We start from the raw sequence: 13,052 nt of genomic DNA, 5'->3' as shown, positions 1-13,052 counted from the left end.
GGCATATAAGAGATAACAATGGTAGGGAATATCTGAATTAGGATTTCAATTTTTTTTGCACTGAGCATGGTTTACAACATCACTTCATAGTTCCCCACACCCCTCAACAGAATGGGGTTGTTGAGAGAAAAAAAAAAAACTTTATGGGAGATGACCAATTGTATGATACAACCTTGAGACGTGAGTCCTTCCTTTTTGGATGAAGCTATTAATTGTGCCAACTATATTTAGAATCGGATGCCTCACAAGGAATTACAAAATTTGACTCTTGAGGAGACTTGGACTCATGTCAAGCCCGATGTTTCTACATTTTGTATTTTTGGTAGTGCAGCTTGGGAATTTATTCTAGATGCACAATAGAAAGCCATGGAGAGGAAGAGATGCCTATTCATATCTTTTGGCTACTATGAGGATGTAAAGGTGTACAAGATGTTTGATCCTAATTCTAGAGAGGTATTGTTTTGATGAGATATCTAATTTGATGAGCGTTATCCTCCGTTGGAGTGTCCATCACCAACTTCTCCCTCATTGCCTAGTACTTCTTCCTCTTCTTTATAGGATTCTTTATCCTTTGAGGAATATTTTTATGATGGTCTACCTCTCCCTCCTCCCTCTAATCTTCCATGAGTACCCAAGTGGGCTTGTGATATTGTTACTGCAGATTGACCTATGGTAGGAGATCCTTTAGATTCTCATTGCACTCAAGCTAAGACACCTAGTATTCAAATTTTAGGTAATGCCATTTCAGATGATCCACACAAAAATTCATAGGTGATATGACACTCAGATTGGGACAGGGCTATGAATGAGGAGTATAATTCTTTGATGAAGAACTACACTTGGGATCTTTGTCCTTTTCTGAAAGGAAGAAAGTTGGTTTGATATAGGTGGGTGTACCATACCAAGTATGTTGTAGATGGTTGTATTGATACGTACTAGGAATGTTTTGTTGCAAAGGGATTTTCATAGGTGGAGGGTATTGTTTACTTTGAGAGCTTTGCTTCTATTTCCAAGATGAATTCTGTTCACCTTATACTCTCTCTTGTAGCTTCTCAAGGATGGACAATATTTTAGATGGATGTAAAGAGTGCCTTTTTACATGGATACCTACATAAGGATATCTATATGGAGTAGATTCAAGGTTTTGTACATGACTCCTCTATGGTGTACAAACTTTGGAGGTCCTTATATGGTCTCAAACAAGCTCCTCAATTTTGGTATGAGAAGATGGATTCCTTATTATTTACAACACACTTCACACATTCTCATTTTGATCCTATATTGTACATTCAGTGTCATGGGGCTGATCTGTTGATACTTGTGCTATATGTTGATGATCCCATTATTACAGGTAGCTCACCCTGTATGATTCAGAGTGTTTAGTGAGCTTTGAGAGAGTAGCTTGAGATGACAGAGCTTGGACTTTTGTACTATTTTTTTGGGCCTATAGGTTTTTCAATCTTCAGATGGGATAGCCATACTCGAGTAGAAGTATTCTTTTGATATAATTTAGAGATTCAACATGCTTTATTTCAAGCCTATTCCCACACCTTTCTAGTTAGGTGTTGTTTTGTCTACCAGTTTCTCTACTTCTATGGTTGATTCCACTTTATATAGATAGCTTGTGGGTAGTTTTTTGCACCTAATGCACACACATCCTAATATTTCCTTTATGGTTGGACTTGTCTCTCAATTCTCTCATGAGAGTCATTAGCAAGATGCTAGATATATTTTGAGGTACATTCGGGTACTACATGTTATGGGATTCACTATACGTCAGGGGATCCTCACATTGTTGGTTATATAGACTCAGATTAGGCTAGTGATATTGATGATCAGAAGTCTATTTATGGTTTTGTTTTCTTTCTTGGTTCTAGTCCTATCACATGGTCTTGCTAGAAGAAACTTTCTTGTGCAATATCATCTATAGAGGAAAAATATGGGAAATTTGTCCTAGCTGGTCAGGAGGTTTAATGGCTTCAATACTTGATGAAAGAGTTTGGATTTCCCCCTGATAGTTCCACCTTTCTTTGGTGTGACAATTAGAGTACTATACAGATTTCCTACAATTCAGTTAAGCATCAATGTAGGCACATTGAGCTTCATATGCACTTCATTATGAATTTGATTTAGGATAGATCTCTTAGCTCGAAGAATATTCTCACTGATGATAAGGTTGCAAACATCTTCACAAAACCTTTTGCATCCCCACAATATCTTTAGTTGCACTCTATGCTTGGGGAGAAGGAAGTTGTCCTTGGGGGGTCTCAATGATGATTCCTTACTTCCTTATTTTTTTTATATCATTCTTCTATCAATTTTTGGAGTAGGGTTTGTCCCACGTGGTTTCCCTATTTCTTTTTTTTTTCAAAGATTTGGTTGTTTTAGGTACCTCGTAAGGCTATGTTGTCGGGACCGATTTATGCTTTCAACATCGTAGTTTCCTTTCTTTTTCATGCATTGTTGCTCATCTTAAGGGGGTGTGTTAGAGTAAAGGATTAATTTAGTTTCAAGGTATAAGTGCAAAATTCTAGTTCGTAAGTGCCTATATCAAGCCTCCGAGTGTGTAATACTAACCTGCAAGTGTATATCTTCTCTTTTTTGCATCCAAATCAAGTCTAATGAGGTCTTAGGATTTTATGAAAGCACTAAAGGTATTTAGGACTTATTTTCTAATAATCTTGATCTTTGTCTACATTGTTTGATCAAGGGTACTCATGTTTTATATGTATTTTGATTCTTACTTCTGTTTTTTAAATCTATTTAAATTCCTAAATTTGAGGTTTAGGGTTTTCTAGTGGAATAGGGGCAACAAGTAAACATGCAAACCTAAAAAAAAGACACTCATATACTTTTATGAGACTTGTGGCATGTATTCATGATATGATGTGGTTCCTTAATGCATTGGATACATGTTAATAAATTCATGAAGACCCTAGGTACACTAGGTGAGTGACTCTTAATAGGAACTAGGGCCCTGAGTGATTGCTAGGATAAATCATTGATGAGTAATTGAATTAAGTGTTAACCTAATTATATAAACTAGGGATGGAAAAATTACACTCTCAAAAGATTAATTTATTCCTTTTCCATGTATCTAGCACTAGTTAATGATAGGGATGGGAGTGGTGAAAGTGTTGATTAAGATGACACAACTATAACCTTATCTTCATGAAAGTTGTTTGTGGTTTTGCATGTTCTTACTTAGGGGTAGTGGTCTAGAGTTGATTGTTATGGTAATCAAAGGGGATTTGGCTATAAGATTAATTTCTTACCTTGATTTTATATTCCTAGAGTCTTTACATGTTTGTTTTCTTTGTGTCTCATAGTCTTGTTTGGACTTTATATTTACATGTGTTTCATTTCTTTCATTGGGAAGGGTTTTATCACCTTGTTTTATATACACCTTGTTCTTTTTGCACACGTAGGATCTAATGTCCATCTCCTTGCTTGGGGTAGTGAGCCTATGAATACCATGTGGTTGGATGATTGATATTTTTGTATCAAGGTACTATTCATGATTGTGTAGATGGACCTTCTATTTTTTTTCTTTTCCAATTTATAACTTTAGGACTTCACTAGTACTTACTTCATGGTGAGATCTATTATTGTATTTTCACTTATGTAGTAGTATAATCCTAGAAGGGGATTGATGTAATCATTTAGTGTAATGACATAATCATGTCATATCAATGTAGTTAGGTATATTGATGTATTTTTGTTCAAAGCAATTATAGGGGTAGATCCAAGTGAAAGAAAGGAAAAGTTAATATTTTGTGAGTTAGAGTTTATTATTTGAAAGAATATTTATTTATATTTTTAATAAATGTTAAGTTACACATGTATTTTGATAATCTTGTAAGAAGCCAAGTTAAGAAAGTATAAGCAAATCAACCTAGGAGAATGTGTGTATCATGTTGTTTAAGGGAAAATAAATTGATAACTATCTTAATAAATAAATTTTATTTGTTATAAAAATAATTTTTATTAATTATTCCTATAGTTAGATGCCTAGTGATTGGTTGAGATATGTGGATGACTAGTATGGTAGTGATTTTGTGACTAGAGCTAACAAACCTATGTTTGATGTTCTTATGCATGCTTTTGTAATTAATACTTTAGTGGAGTGAAATTAATTACATTGCTTAACTCTTGATCATGAATGGTATATAAGAATGACAAATTAATGTTGCACAAGGGGTTAACTATATATAGTTATGTTGTCATTTTGCACCTTGCTAAGATGAAATATGAATGTATGATATGTTCTAGGATGTGTACAAATTTTGCCAATATCTTCCTAGAATGCCTCAAAGGGATATGGTCTCATGGACTAAAATAGTTACAAGTTATACACATAATATATTTGTTGAGAAATACTTAGATTTTTTTAAGAAAGCATGTGTATTAGATTGGTGTTTGAGTTGACTTTACTCTCGTTATTGTGCAATAATAGCACTCAAGCTTTTATAATTGTTTTAGGCCATGTAAGAGTGTGTTGGTTCATGCAAACTATAGCATGAAGTTTAGTCGTTATTGCTATTTATAATAATCCAACTTCTTTTCCCTTAAACAACACAAATGTAGAACAAATTAAAGCTTGGAAAAAAATAGTCAACTTTAACTATTCAACATTTTTAGCATAGAAATCAATCCTTAATGTGCATTATTTTAGAGAACAAATCCAACACTAGTTTCCATATTTCACCGAATTAACAAAGCCTTTGTATGTTTTTATTTTATTTTATTTTAAAGGGGTAAACGCTTTGACCTGGAGCTATGAACCAGTGAGGCCACAAACGGGGGACCTCATCCCCATGAGATTTGAACCTTGATGGCCAAGATAACAACTCAACAACTTAACCATCACAACATGCCACTATTGGCAACAAAGCCTTTGTATGTTGAAACATCTAGAATGAATTATTTGTCTTTGATAATAGATTGATGGACCTTTAATCACACGTTCGAGAATATCTGATCGAATAAAAATATTTATCTGTTTTTAAAACAATTTGTGCATCCATGTTTTTTTCGTAGAACTATGTTATTATTGAATTATTCAATAATTACACCTCGCTAAGTGCTATTTTTAATGCCATTGCAATGACTGAATAAAAAACGATAAACATGTCAACTATTCTAGAAAGATTCTTACCAAATAGTCAAGAAATCTACACACAAAATAGATGAGAGAGCGGAGATTTATGAACTTGTGAGTGCAGTTGGTCACAACTATTCGAATCTCAGAAAATTGAAGACAATTTAGAAACAAAGCCGATGGATCCACTCCACTTCATTTATTCCTCGACATCAGGAATCCTCACATAGCTCTCATAGAGAAAGATGGTCTCGTAGACAATACCAGCGAGAGCACCACCGATGAGGGGACCGACCCAGTACACCCACAGCCCTGTCCAATCCCCACTCGCCAAGGCGGGCCCAGATGAACGGGCAGGATTCATGGATGCCCCTGAGAACGTCCCTCCCGCCATTATATTCGCCCCCACCACCAATCCTATGCACAACGGTGCACTCGGCCCAATACTCCCCTTCTTTGGGTCCACTGCCGTGGCGTACACTGTGAACAGCAACGAGAACGTCAACACGATCTCCCATATCACCCCTTACATGTACGTCACCCCCTTCCCCAACGCGTGCACAGGTGTCACCTTCACAACAAAAACACACATATTAGATTAGGTATTGTGAATACTTTTTCATATATCCTTAGCAGAACCAAATTTTGTTGTGGGGTGCTACTGTTTACCAGCCCACCGGTGATGAAAACAAGCAAGTAGCAGGCAATTGCTGATCCCAAGCACTGTGCAATCCAGTAAGCAAACGACTTTATAACAGTGATGTGTCCGCCCACAGCTAAGCCCAATGTGACCGCCGGGTTAATGTGACCGCCTGAGATATTAAAACCGGCAGAAACCATTGCGTAGACTACAAAAGCATGGGTTAAGGCCACAAATGCTAATTGTACTATCGACGTCCCTTCCACCTCTAGCTTATCTGCAACACATCAGATTTATTCACAGTTAAATAAAACTTTCTATTTTGTTTAAAAGATGCAATCTTATATATATATAAATGTGAAAATGAGGTGAAGGTTTCGATTCTAACTCATTGCCATTGAAGACCCAACCCCTGCAAACACGAACAGGAAAGTCAATATAACCTCTGCTAAAACTGCTTTCACACATTCGAAGCGGCACAGCTCCTGCCATTTGCCTAGAGCGATCTTCAACATCTTGGAGAAGGTCAGATGATCGAATCGCCGAGCTCACAGGGGCCGAATTATCAAACAATAAGTTGTTTGTGCACGGAAATGGGATTTGCAGAGGACATTAAATAGATTGTTAGAGCTAATTTAATTATATTAATGTTCAAGTGAGCTTAGAATCTTTAAAAATTGAAAACGGCAAGTTCTCCTGGTTGACTCGGTATATACTTTCGCGCATGAATTCTTATTGGACCAATGGGGATCTTTTTATGTGGCGATCATCAAAACTCCATTATTTTGTTATAAGCATTATTGGTTGGATCCACTTTCTGGTGCGCAGCGTGCGCTTTGTCTGGCTATGAATGGTATGAGACGTATGGTGAAGGTTGATGTACCGTTTCCACCTCATTATGCTGTAAAATAGTGTGGATGTGGATGTCATGATTGTTTAATTTACTACTTAAAAGAAGTCAATGGTTGTGGAGAACCCGATGGACACACATGTGACCGTAATGGCTATGCTTTTGCAACCTTTTTTATATAAAGCTGGTGGCTATAGTACAGCATATGGGAGAGAGGCGTCAAATTTTAGTAAAGTGTCTTTCTTTTGGAAAAAAAGATGTAATGTTTGTTTTTAATTGAATGGAATAAAAGAATAAAATATATACGGATACAATAATTTCATTTTATCAAAATCAGCTATATGTATATGTAAGCATAGTTCAAGAGATCAAATTTAACACTTGATTAGACATGAAGATATATGTGTCATAAGATCATTTACAAGCGTGTTTCAATAATTGTTATAATAGAGGATATTTTTTATTATCTTGTAGCAATAACTCTACTTTAAAGTTGTAAGTCTTGATGGTGCCTACTCTTAATTGAATAGAGTATATTACTTGGATCTAAAAAGTAAAAAATCATCACATGCTAACATGGGCAAACCAATAATACACTTTTAGGATTTTTTTTGAAGGCATTGAGGAAAAGCACACTGATGTGACCTTAAAACCCTCACTTAAAATAAAAGACTTGCCAAAAGAAAATCAAGAGCAATTTGAAAAATTTAAGTAGAATTTTGAAAAATCTAAGCTTAGAATTCTTGTTTATTATCTCCTTTATCATGCTCTCAACATAATATTATAAGACATAGCTTTTTGCTCCCAGGCACTCAGGTTTATTTGTTTTTCCTAGCATAGTTCTTGTTTTGGATTTTTTTGCAAAACTTTTGTAATCTGATACTTGATGGATTTAGAATTCTATAAAACATGTTTTTACCTTAATCCATAGTAAAATATTATAAGACATAATCATATCAAAAGAATGACTACTTATTGTCCATGTTCCAATTATTATATTCTACTGGTTGAAAGTCTGCAAAACAAAAATCAATTTAATGGGTCAGTAGTCATTTATGGACGGGGCTATCCTCCCTAAAAAATTTGATTGTGTTTTGGTGAATCTGAAAAAGAATCATGTTTGACATTTTTTTTTTCTGTCTTTGGTACATTCTATCTCGAGATTAGCCAATGTGATTATTTATTAGTATATAGAAAAAAATGTTAATATTTAGACTAATATTGCAATAGGGAACATGCATGGAAAATTAACTCAAAACAACTACTTTTTCAGTCTTTCATGCATAATGTGACTCACGTGCTAAAATAGTAGTTCTAAACATGCAAGTGGCACATGCTAAAATAATAGTTATAAACATAAAAGTGGCATATAAAGATAATGCGAAAGAGAGTAATGTACCCTTTCCTTTCAACATTTATGTAATGGCAGACGTTTTAATTAGTCTGCTAGACCAACAGTCTAAAAGATATTTTTTTAACAATCTTCACATTGATAAGATCATTTTCCAGGAACTATAAATAAGAAAACAACTACGTTTGCAATCCTGAACAAAAATTTAAGTAATTTTAACCAAAACTAACTTTTATTTTTCTAATTTTGATCAAGTTCGAAACTCCTGTTACAAATAACCAATCAATTATTTGATGGACTTCGACGTTTTTGACGTTACCGTTAACGAGCCAGTTCATCTTATAGTTCAGTTAACATTAACAAAGCAGAATGCCACCGTCCAGTTCAATATTTTTAAATCTAATAATGGCGTCAAATTAAAAGCACCAATTTTTTAATTCAGTACTTCTCGTAAGATAGTCCATCAAGTTAGCTTGATTTCCTGTTTTAGACGGTAACCATTTGAGGTTTTCTAACACTTCAAAACACAGAAATTGTGAACTGATTTTTGTAAAGGATGCCGACCGTCTCCGCGCGCTGCTAGGAAGAGAATTTCATAATGATAAAGTAATTTTGGTCTATGTTTGTATATTTTATCCAGCATTGACTTCGTAGTTTGCCGCTTGTGCTCCGAAGACTTTGAGCCCTACTAAACAATGGGACTGATAACGGTACAACGCACGCGTGAAGATTTTTCTCCTTCTCAGTTAAGACATGAAAAAAGAATATGAATATATTCAGTTTTAAAGATATTATAATTAGCAGTTGTACGGTTGGGTTGTGAGCCTACAATGTGGATAGCTCATATATTTTATATATTGGAAGAGAGTAACTATCTTAAATAAGGTAGTAATTTATATGTGTTTTGAATTGGGTAGGAAGAATTAGTATCAATATGCTTTGTGAAATTCTAGAGGCCTCCACCAGGGTGACCCTCTCTCTCCATATCTATTCATCATCATGGTTGAGGGTTTGGGCAGATTCATTAAGTATTAGGTGCTCCAAAATTCTATTCAGGGTGGTGGTGGGGTAATGGTTTACCTTCTCTTTCCTATCTTCAATTTGTTGATGATTTTGCTCTTGTGGGTCTTGCTAGGATCAAGGAAGCTGAAGCCTTTTGACATACTTTGGACATTTATTTGGTAGCTTCAGGCTAGAAAGTTAATGAGCACAAATCTTCCATTTACTTTTTTAACACTTCTGATTCTATTCAGCACAGGATTGCTGGTATCTTGCGGTTTTAGATTGGGTCACTTCCTTTGACTTATCTTGTCATTCCTATTGCTGTTTCTAGGCAGCCACGTCTCTTCTGGCAAAATTTAATTACCAAGCTTCAGGATAAGGTAAATCATTGGACTCATAGATGATTTTCTATTGCTGCTTGGGTTACTCTTCTTCAATCTATTATCCAAGCTCTTCCTACTTATAGAAGCATGGTTCAAGCTGCTCCTGTTTACTTTCTCAAGGAGTTTGATGCTCTTTCTCTGCAATTCCTTTGGAGTGGTAATTTACGTAGTACTAAATGGAGCTTGATTAGTTGGGCAACTGTTTATAGACCTAAAAAGGAGGGTGGTCTTGGTCTTTGATTAGCTCTCTTGAGTAGTCAAGCATTGCCTGCTAAACTTTATTGGTGATGGTGCTCTAGAAAACATCAACTTTGGGCTCGTATTATCACTCATAAATATTTTCATGGTGTTGATCCTTGCTCTGTTTGTGCACTTCCTCTTGAAGGTCGTGGCTTAATGGTCTGGCATACTTTGAAGACAGGTGCGGTGTTAGTCAAGAGGGGTCTGTTCTAGATATGTAAAGGCGGTTCTGAGGCTTTGTATTGGTCTGATGCTTGGGATGGATTCCCATCCATTTTATCCTTGTACCCTCATCTTCAGACTCTTTGTGACTCTTTTCATGCTATTGGATGGGATAAAGTGGCTCATTACAAGACTCCTTATCAATTGGGACTTGTTGTTGGTTACAAATGGAAGCATTCTTCTGATTGGCCTCCTAGAGGCATAGACGTGGATCGTTAGGAGCTTTCTTAGATTCTAGCCTTTAGAGAGTGTTCCTCTTTGCTAGGTCCAAATATTTTGGCTTGGGGAGGTACTTTGTCTGGTAAATATCATGTCTCTGCTGGGTATTAGGAGATAACTAGATAGTTATTTGGGGATGCTGAGGCCCCTTGGTGGAAGCAAGTTTGGAGTAAAGTTTCTTGGTCCAAGTGCAATTTTTTCATGTGGCTAGTGGCTCATAACCATTGTCTTATGTGGGATAATCTTTGTAAACGTGGATTTTAGGGCCCCTCTTATTGTGTTTTGTGTGGTAATGGGGAGGAGTCGGTCTCCAATTTGTTCTTCAATTGCTCCTATTCTATTTAGCTATGACAACTTTGGTGGAGTGCTTGGGGTTGCTCTTGTAGGCATGCTTCTTCTTTGCCTGAGTTTTGGGCCCGCTTGGGCAGTGCTCCCTCCAAGTCTTCTCCTCTCCATGCTGCTTGGATTGCTGGCCCATTGTTCATGCTTTGGCATATCTGGCTGGAGAGGAATCGTCGAGTATTCCAAGATATTCGGCTTGGTGTTTTTCATCTTTGGTGGAAGATATCACATTCTCTTTAGGAAACTATTCAAGTGAAGTGTGAGCTAGATGGGGCTATGGATTCGGTTGATCTTGCTATATGCAATCGCCTCAATTTTCATCTTCAGGATGGGGCTGCAGCTTAAAGGTTTCCTTTTGTGTCCAGGCAACTTCAGCATCAGAGGAAAGGTCATGTGAATCGGGATGGGCATTGGACTCCTCCTCCCTGTGGAGTTTTAAAAATTAACACTGATGGTTCTTCTTGAGGGAATCTAGGCCCTGTTGCTATTGGGGGAGTGGCTCATTGCAGTTCTAGTGATGTTAAATTCTTTTTCTTAGTTCATAAGGGTGATTACACTAACAATATCATGGAAGCTTAGGCTATTTTATATGTTGTGGAACAATGTTTCTTGCGAGGATGGAGTAAGATTATTTGTGAGTCTGATTCCCAAGTGGTGGTGAACTTGCTTTCCTCATAGGTGCTTGAGGATGTTAGTTGGCAGCTGGCCACTATTGTTAATCAGATTATTCTCTTCTCTACCTCTTTTCAGTTCATTAGGTTCACTTATATTCCTCATGAATGGAACAGAGCTACTGATTGTTTAGCCAAATGGGCTTGTAGTCATGATCCAGGTTGGAATATTATGGATAGGGGGTAACTTTCCTTTGAGATGGTGCAAGAATTTGATGATATTGTTGCTCAGGATCGAGCTCCTTGTTGAGCTCTCCTTGTTGTATTTCTTTCTGTCTTAATAAATTTTTACTCCTCTTTTTCCAAAAATTAATATTTAAAAAAATATAATATTGGAATATAGTAAATATAAATTCTATTTAATTTGTGCTTAATTTTACAAGTAATAAGTTGATGAAATTTATAAAAAAAATTTAATAATGAATCGAACTGTAATTTTCAAGAAAATGCAGAATACAAAAATCCTTCAAATTGCATTATTGTAAACATAATCTCACAAGTTAAAATAAAATCTTCATATGTTTTAATATCATCATTTAAAAAAAAATAAAGGCCCCTTTCAATTATTATAAAACAAATTTATAGAAATTCAAAATTAAAAAGAAAGAACAATCAAATTACACTTTATAAAATTAAATGATTATATAGAGGACAAATTATTTTTAGTGTGAATTTAATGAGATAACATCTTATATTTTAATGCTTAAATATGTCAATAAGAAATCAAATTTCTTTGTCCACAATAACTCTTCTCAACAAAATTGTAAATGAAGGAATGAAATAGACCACATTTTTAACTTATCACCCATTAAACTAACCATTCAAAACATGCAATAGTAAACATTCTCTGAAAGAGGTTTATTTATTTTACTCAAAAAGAAGAAGAATACATATGTTGTGAAAGACCATACACAAAAAAGATTGTCCACAATTTTCAGAACACTTAGACAATCCATATTAAAGCAATTTTTACAGACAAAAGCTGTCAATCCAGATGGACATGGCCACAAATGAGACAAAAATACAGGAATGATATGTGGGTTGCTACAAGAGGATTCCAAGGCCACAATGACATCATAATTGGTATCTAACTAGGAGCATCTATGCTGTATTTTCTACTGAAATAAATGTTTGTGCAAATCATTTTTTTTTGTTTCTCTTAACTTCATTATTTTTTGGTTGTGTAACATACCAGAGAGAAAAAAAAAGCATAACAATTTTTTCTTGTTCTTGAAAAGCTTAGTCTTGGAATCCTGCAATTTCCTTTCTTTAGTAGCCTAACCTCTAATCCTAAGAGTAGCAAAAAAAATTCTTCCAATTTGATTGCCTTTATCATAGGCTTAGATTGAAATACATCTGAGCTTGGTTTTTGAAATTTGAGAAGCCTTCAATTATACACTACGATGGTTTGTGATTTTTTTGGATAAAAAAGATTATGAATGTTCCAAAACATGTTGGAAGGGAAGATAATATAAAGAATAAAAAAAAAATTAGAAAACATTGTCTCGACTGATCATTATCAAATTACTATGGTGTAAATTACTAAATTACTATATTTCTCATGGAAAAACATGAAGTATATGTAAGTTGTAGACCAATAATTTAGAGTACTCTTCATGAAAGGAAAACAACTTTTGATTTTGAAAAAAACAATAAATGCAATCACAAAGATTTTAAACATTTTTACTTTGGCAAAATGGGTTCTCAAATTTATTTAACATAAGTTTCATAGCTTTCTCTAATTTTCATAAACTCAAAAAATTCTACCATATAGTATATACCTAAAGGCAAGTTATAGTAATTTGCAAGCCTAAAAGAAAAACCTATGAACATTTCAAACCCAAGCTACATGGGCCAAAAAACTTTTATTACAATGCACAAGAGGAAAGGTACGCGACTAGAGTCGAGGTCAGTAGTCCTCGTAGAGCCGTCCATCTTAGATTAATCAACATGACTCTAGTAGAGGAGTCCACCATATTCTAGTGCTTCCTAGGGTGGACATGGATCTAGTTCTAGTTTTGGAGGAGCATG

At 35.2% G+C, this 13,052-nt stretch overlaps 1 pseudogene across 1 annotated transcript; it reads right to left on the bottom strand.

Moving 5' to 3' along the window:
* Nucleotides 1-5,210: 5,210 nt before the first annotated feature.
* LOC149533672 (aquaporin TIP4-1-like) lies at nt 5,211-6,256 on the bottom strand (annotated as a pseudogene). Its single transcript, XR_016356756.1, has 3 exons — nt 6,130-6,256; nt 5,771-6,018; nt 5,211-5,672 (listed from the first exon to the last, which is right to left on the bottom strand). The product of XR_016356756.1 is annotated as an aquaporin TIP4-1-like (transcript).
* Nucleotides 6,257-13,052: the final 6,796 nt, after the last annotated feature.

Source organism: Cupressus sempervirens, chromosome 10, assembly GCF_028749045.1.
Source record: "Cupressus sempervirens isolate cs-2001-9-10 chromosome 10, ASM2874904v1, whole genome shotgun sequence".
Taxonomy (NCBI): Eukaryota; Viridiplantae; Streptophyta; class Pinopsida; order Cupressales; family Cupressaceae; genus Cupressus; species Cupressus sempervirens.
Note: the sequence above shows the minus strand (reverse complement) of the source record. Positions and strands in the feature narration are given on the sequence as shown.